The following is an 8,306-nucleotide window of genomic DNA, read 5'->3' on the forward strand; positions in this document are numbered from 1 at the left end:
GATATGTCAGGTTTGTACTACGAATGGATTGTAATTAGCATACACATTTTGCTATTTGGAGTGTAACCATTGTTCATAATGCTTTCTCATTTGTGGTAGTTTGTACTATCGATCACGATTGGAGGATGCCTTACTCCAAAAATACGCAGGGCCATTTACAAGTCATCGACTTTAGTGCAATGGATCTCACAGAAGGAGATTAAGATTTCCTCTATTGAGTCCGCAAGGTGGGGAGCAGTGGAGATGGTCTGTCTCTTTGAGAAACACCTGCCTACTAGCATGCTTATGATACAAATCCACCTTCTTGTGCATCTTGTAGATGAAGGGGAGATTGCTGGACCTATCCATACGCGATGGATGTTCTTCTTGGAGCACTTACTGAAAACCGTGAAAGGCTTTGTGCGACAACGAGCTTGGCCAAAAGGTAGCATGGCTAAAGGTTGGTTGGTGTCTGAGGCGCTAGTGCATATTTCACAATGGCTACCAACAGTGGATCCAGATAACAAAATGCTATGATCGCCGAAGGACGATGATAGACTGACCGGAGATGTGTTGGTTGGAAATGGGGTAGAATTGGATGCTGCAATGGAGAAGAATGTAAATCAGTTTTGTATATTGCACCATGCCTCTATGGAGATGTGGCTCGCCATGTATCAACAAGCTAGGCAAGATCGAGAGGAAGTGCGATCTGAATTTCGATATAGTATACACCATCGACCGATTCGATATCCCGAGGGCATGGAGGAGATGCCGCGGTTCATGTCAACGTGATGGTTGCATGGAGCTTTGACCGCAACGTCTCCCGAAGGGGCGGAGGTCTCAATCGAGGAGTAGGAATTGTTGAGGGGATGTAGTTCAAAGGTGATGACCGTCAGTTTAGGATTTTTCGTATCTATGTTTTTATGCGACAACTAATTTGAGTGTTTCAATGTACAGTACAAAATATATAGTGCAGCGTGGTCGTGTGGACAACATTTTCGTATGGAGCATATTGACAAAATGCGCTCCACAATGGACTGTGGTATCATGGCAAGGTTCGAGCAAGAGAGCTGGCAACGAGCAACGGATCCAAACACGTTTGTGGATGAGATGGAGTATCTTGGGAACTTACAAAGTATTGTTACGGTGGATTACCGTAGCTTCTCCATGATACTATTGGATGTGCAGTGGTTCAAAGTGGTACTTGAAGGAGTTGGAGCAACAGTTCGATGAGGTCCATTTGGATTTCTCGAAATAGATTCTAAAAAAAATAGACAGATTCGCGTGACACCTTTTGGTTGCTAGCCCATTGTGAACAGGTGTATGAACTCATTTGTCTGTTAATTGTATCATGACTTGGTACATGTGACAATATTTTAATCTCTCTTATACGTGTTTGTGAATAGGTAATCTAATTCTATTCAAACCCCCAACAACCTTGATGGTGATATGTTATACTTTTAGCACCCCAAAGTGCAAGAGTATATGATCAAATCGATGTTCCGAGCATAGATGAGGACAATATGCAAATAGAGGAGTCGATATTGCAAGGGGTGGAGGCCACCGAAACCTTGGAGCATGTAGAGGAGCTAGCATCGGGTAACAATGATGGAAATACAAGAGTCCAAGAACGAGGTGGACTTATCCTTTTGTGGTGACATGTCTATCGACCTTCCAGTGTATGCGGAGTTGTGTTAGGAGATTGACATGGGACCACATGATGCTTCATACTTGGAGTACCCACTTACTCAATTCGTTGACTAATCGCTTATAAGGATACAAAAGATATGCATTTTAAGTGAGATCATTTTTTTAAGATTTATATTACCGTGCTTTGTATGATTTAATTTGATTATGCTAACATCATTTTTTGTCTTTGCAGGTGACCTTTTTGGATACTTACATCATCAGGATGAGTCAAGGGATGAGCGACGAGGAGTTGTAGAATATCTTCACGTGTATGTCTCTAGATCAGATGGGGAGATTCAAAGACATAGCGGAGCAAGAGCTGTCTGGACATCGTCAGATTGCTCTATTAGATCTACTTCGGCGCAATCAGATGCTTCAGCTTCGAGTAGAGGAGGTCGACGCTCCAAAATTAGGCTAGAGGGAGAGAGTGCTTCAGGGTCAGGGGGATGCTATAGAGATACGTAGGCAGTGAGCCCGCGGTTGGCACGGTATACAGGTGCTACTCCTCGCTCTTGTGGCGGTTCCAGGGAGCGTGGCGGCTTAGGTTTGCTATGGAGGCATGGACGTGGTGTCTCCATCTCGTCATTTTGTTGGAGTTGCATCACCTCCAAGATTTGTCACACCTGTGGGGACATCTATTCCACTCACTCTGGCTTTTGCTCATCAGCCATCTGCAGCAGCTGGTACCCCTATGGGTGCTACACTGATAGATACTACCACGGTCGGTACACAAGATATACAGGGGTCTCTTGGATATGCCTAGGAGTGTGGTCGTAGATGGGAGAAGACCCATCTTAGGCATACCCTAGAGGGATATGCCTATCTTGTCGATGATAGGTCTGGAGCCATCATCATGAATGATAAGGGGAGGAGGGTGACGGCTCGCATGAGAGAGTTGTGCCAACAAGTTTTTTGGCACAACGTCTTAGATCATTGGAAAAACATACTGGAGGAGAGAAGGGACTAGATAGTAGCATCCTTGCATGAGGAGTTTCCAATTCTAGCCACAACAGATAGATTTTTCTATATAGGCTAAATGATGGACTGCATGTGTGCATCTATGTCACGCACAGACGATCGAATGCACGCAAGGCACTCAAGAGTGGGGCTACAAAGCCTGAGTGGCTAGACGTGGACGATTGGCGCCAACTGAGGGAGGAGGCTACAGGTTCTCCAAGACGTTGGAGTCAGTAGCGCGAGGCAGCGAGGGCATGACTAGAGGGCGGAGTGGTCTATCATCTTGGGAATGGCAGGCACAGGACATATTTGGAGGACTTTGTAAGTTCTTCTTTTGTTTTGCTTGCTTATTTTTTTGCAATATGATTTGTACTGACAATCATGTTTCTAATAGTTCGTATTTTGTTTTCTTTGCAGCACTCCATTACAAATCGCGATCCGACCGGTGCCCTTGAGACTCAATATGTAGAGAGACACGGTCTCGCTACATTGATTGACCGATTGTATAGACACGACGGTCCTGTAAGTCACTCATCTTTCTTGTCCGTAGTTACCATGTTTAATTACAATGCATTATTGTATGGTGGACTGATGTGTAGTTGTTTCTTTTTTTACAAAGTCCGTTCGATGCTCCTATGCGGCGGGATGAGCTTTGGAATGGCGAGGATGTATAGCTCACGCTTGGATTCCTAGAGCTCACACACCCTTCTTTTTTGGTCACTTGATCTCTGTAGACATTTTCTATGTAGTAGTGATATCTTGCCATGATTGTACCAGTCACTTTCATTATGTGATCATGTATTTATTTCATGTATCAGTGTTATGATTTAAGTACAATTTGTTTTTGTTTGCACGAGCATTGTACATAGTGCAGAAACTATTTTGTATGGCCCAAATAAAGCACACAGTGCTATATGTGGCAAGGCAGCTTGCTGCTGTGCCACACGTTTTTTTCCCTATTACCGTCGCTATTAGCATAGCAAAATTACCTGTACACATTGTTATTGGCATCGTTATTAGCATTGCAGAGCGTATTATCAGCATCGTTATTTGTGTCGATATCAGCTAATACCGACACAAATAGTGACGCTGATAACGAGGCTAATACCGACTATTCTATGGTGTCACCAATAACAACGCTTTTTGCGACGATGGGGAAAAATTTTGTTATCTACATTTTTGTCGCTTTTAATGTCGGTATAAGGCCTATATCTTGTAGTGACATAATCTTTTTTCATAGAACATAAATCCATCAGCGTGTAAGACAATGAATCAATGGAAATCCAATTATTTGCGACTAATTTATTCCAATCAGCTTGAAAACTAGGATCTTAGTCGTAGGTATCTTTCATAGGGAGAAGAGAGTCAAAATATATCACAGAGATATTATGAATAGTCGGTCTTTTACTTAAAGCATCGGCAACAACATTCTCTTTTCCGGGTTGATATTGTACGAGTGGATGAAAACTTTGAATAAAAACAGTCCGTTTAATGTGTTGGTCATATATTTGTAGTTGACTAAGGAGATGTTTAATGCTTTGTTTGTCAGTTTTGATCATGAATTTAGATCCTATTAAATAGTGTTTCCATTGACGTAAAGCTTGTACTACAGCTAGCAATTCCTTATCATAGGTAGAATACTTAAGTTCAAAAGGTTTAAGTTTGCAGCTAGAGTAGGCTATGGAATGGGAATCTTACATAAGGACTACTCCTATTCCATATCCACTAGCGTGAGTGACTACTAGGAAAAATGGCCTATTTAAGTCAGGTAATTGCAATACAGGAGCATGAGAGTTAAAGCATATTTCAGTAAATCAAAGGACTTTTGTTGATTGTTGGACCAATGATACACAATGCCTTTCTTTAATAATTTTATCAAAGGTAATGCAAGCAATGAAAAGTTTCTCACAAATTTTTTGTAAAAGCTAGCAAGACCTAAGAAAGAACGTAATTAGTACACATTTTTAGATATAGGCCAATTCAAAATTGGTTCTATATTTTTAGGGTCAACTTTAATACCTTCATATGAAACAATATGTCCTAGGTATTCAATTTTTGTTTGGAAAAATTCACTCTTTTCAAGATTAGCATATAACTGATTATGTTTCAATAATTTGAAAAACAAGAATAAATGTTCATAATGCTCGTTTTCATTCTTACTAAAAATCAATATGTCATCAAAGAAAACAATGACACAATGCTGATGCTTCCAAAATATTTGATTCATCATACAACTGAATGTGGCTGGTTCATTAGTTAAACCAAAAGACATAACAAGGAATTCATAGTGTCCGAATTATGTTCTAAATGCAGTTTTGAATATATCAGATACGTCCAATCGTACTTGATGGTATCCAAATCTAAGATCTATCTTGCTAAATATTGTAGATCCTTGTAGTTTGTCTATAAGATCATCTACCCTAGGAATCGAATATCTATTCTTAACAGTGATCTTATTTAGGGTACGATAATCAATGCACATCCTATAGGTATTGTTTTTCTTCTTTATTAATAGGACAAGTGCATTAAATGGAGAACTACTGGGTCTAATGAGTCATTGGGTTAACAATTCTTCAACTTGGGCTTGAATTTCTTTCTGTTCATTTTGGTTATGTCTATATGGTGCTTTGCATGGTAGTTGTGATCCAGGAATTAGATCTATTTTATGATCTTCAGGATGTATAGATGGTAAGCCAGGTGGTAAGTCAGCAGCAAAAAAATCTTGAAATTGTGAAAGAAATTGTGCATGCCTAGGATGCATCTGATTTTCTTTAGCTTCAATTTCATTCACCCATATTAAGTAGGATTTGCTACCTTTTCGTAATGCACGTTTAGCCTGTGTATGACTAAGCAATGGAAAATTATCGAAAGTGTGCATACCATGCAATGTGATTTGTTTCCCATTAGAATGAATCTTCATTGAATGTATGGAATAATCTATATCGGGATTGTACTGATAATGCCAAGGCATTCCTAAGATAATGTCACTAGATTATAAAGGCACAACTAAGAAATTTTCGCGTTCAACATAATCACCAAATTAAATTTCTAAGTTATGCACTTCTTGTGTTCCATTGTATCTAGTGCCTAAGAATGCAACCTTGATGCGATAATGAGTAGAAACAGTATGTAAATTCAATTCTTTGACCAATTTTGCAGAAATAAAGTCGTATGTGCTCCCATCATCATGTAAAACAGTCTTTTCTTTACCATGCGCAAGACATTTCATCATTAATAAAGAATGGGAATTTGGCGTACCTGGTAAAGTATCTAAAGTAGTATTGATATCATCATCGTCTTCCGTGAAATCTGGCATTTCTTCATGTTCTTCATCTTCTGTTGCTCCCAAATAGTTGATATGAACAGTTGGATTTTTGGATTGACAATTCGCTACTAGATGTCCAGGTTGATGACATTTGTAATAGACTCTAGGTTTGGCTTTAGACACATTATTGGTAATAGCAAAAAGTTTAGGAATGTTGGAATTTGACTGTAAAGATGACTTAGGGTTTGGATTTGTGTTTGATGGTAAAGCAGGGAGTCGTGTCCAAGATTTATGACATGAAGATGGAAGAAAACAATTTTGATTGAATCTTCGAAAAATTGAATTGAATTGTTTTGAACCAAAGTTACCATTAGTTTAAAATTGTTGTGGTCGCTTCTCTTGTCCTCGAATTTTGTCTTCAGTGTTATGGGCCAAGAAAATTGCATCTTCGAGAGTCGTTAGCTTGAACATGTTCACCTCCGCATAAAAATGTCCAAGTAAGCCAAACATAAACTTGTGTTTATGGGTTGCCTCAAGTACATCTTCGAGCATTCGAAGCTGCAATAAAGCATTCCAAAAACACTCGGTATATTGTGAAATAGGCTCACGATCCCTCTGTTGCAGGAGATCCCATTTTTTGATTCTTTTTTTGTGGAACTAGGGTGAAAGGAAATTCTGCAAAAAATTCTTTTGGAAAGTCTCCCAAGTAGTAGGACAATCAATGCTTTTGGGAACAATGGTCCACCATAAGGATGCTCTGTCGACCATTAGATGATTAGTGACACACTTAATTTGGTATTTCTTAGCATATTCACTACAACAAAGAGGCTCCATAGACGCTCTTGTAGATGCAATATTTGAATTGTGTTTAAAATGTCGGGCGCGTTTATTACCGCATCTAAAATTTCGCGTCTACAAGCACGCTTATAGTGAAAACTACATGCGCATATAGACGCGCATATTCACCTAAAGATAGATGCTCCTATAGACGCACTTATAGATACACATATACACACGTATATACATGCGCACATACATGCGCATATACATGTGCACATAGATGCGATTATAGACACGAAAAACAATGTATGAAAAAAAAAACCTCAAAGGAGATGTTGTTTAATGCGAGAGCATCTATAGGCGCGTCTACTTTGTGGATCAGATGCGCTCTTACAGGCGCCAGGTTCACAAAACTCAAAAAAACCTAGGAGGTTTTATGGATCTTCAACACTTGCGCGTCTACGAGAGCGTCTACTCTGTATATCAGACACGCTTGTAGACGCGAATTACTAGTGAATGTAACATGTCCACTAGTATTATCCAGGACACGTCTTAGCAGTCCATTGGAAAGGATGTCTAGAAAGCTTCACCTGGCACTCCGATGGAATGTTACGAGATTTGTGATCTAGGTCTTCCCGCGTCTGCCATGTAGCGGAAGTATCCTGGCCGTTCCTACTTAGGATCGATCGGAATTAGGGTTTTCTTGATTGGTCATTACCTAACAGCAACTAGCGTCGGACCCAAGCGAACTACTTTACGCAGAAACGCCAGGTCCGAAGCGGATTCACGCTGCACTTAGTTCAAGGAGAATGGAAAACGAGAGGGATGCAAAGCTCAACCTCTCTACCATAAGGCATAGTCCCATTCCGTTCCCCTAAAATATCGTAAATCGGTTAAGATATAATTCTAGGTCATCGCTTTCATTATTCGTTTCCTTTGACGATCATCCCGCTGTTCTTCGAGATTTTGAGAAAAGTTCCCGACTAACCAGGACCATCCAACCGTAGGACAGACCCATGGCCCATCCTCCACACTTTCCTTGATTTGTTTTAGTTATGTAATTATCTAATACATTAATTTGGACATGTAACAATCAGCTTCTTTAATTAATCCATTAAGCACTGGTTCCTTCACGTAATCTTCTCACGTGACATAGAAAAACAATATCAAACAAGTTCTTTATTAACATATTATCATATTTATCTAAGAAATACAAGGAGTTCCGCCCGTAGGCTTGTCCATAATCTGCCCGAAGGCTATCCAGTAATCCACAGGGATTACTATTCCAAGCTTCTGCCCATAAACTAGTATGCGGGCCTCCAGATCCAATCCCGAGTCACGTTAGCCTCTTGTGTAGGACCCGGAAGGCGAGGGATTTACGGCTAGAGCCCCCCTGGCATCCAAGCGTCCTCCTGCTCCAAGTAGAGCTCAACAGAGAGATCTCTCGTGGGGGTTCGGTCCACATTCCCGGCGCGGCCAACAACCCCCTTGGTTAGGGTCAGGCAAGCAGTCGAGGGTAACTTAAGCTGCCTCTCCCTTCCGGCCTTCAACCTGAAGTATAGATATTCATTTAATTTGTATTTCATAAATCAAACAGTGCTCTAAATTCTCTAGCAAGCATAAACACTTTCCTTAA

This window comes from Lygodium microphyllum, chromosome 17, assembly GCF_053477565.2.
Source record: "Lygodium microphyllum isolate KBCC chromosome 17, Lygodium_microphyllum_v1.1.10, whole genome shotgun sequence".
Classification (NCBI taxonomy): domain Eukaryota; kingdom Viridiplantae; phylum Streptophyta; class Polypodiopsida; order Schizaeales; family Lygodiaceae; genus Lygodium; species Lygodium microphyllum.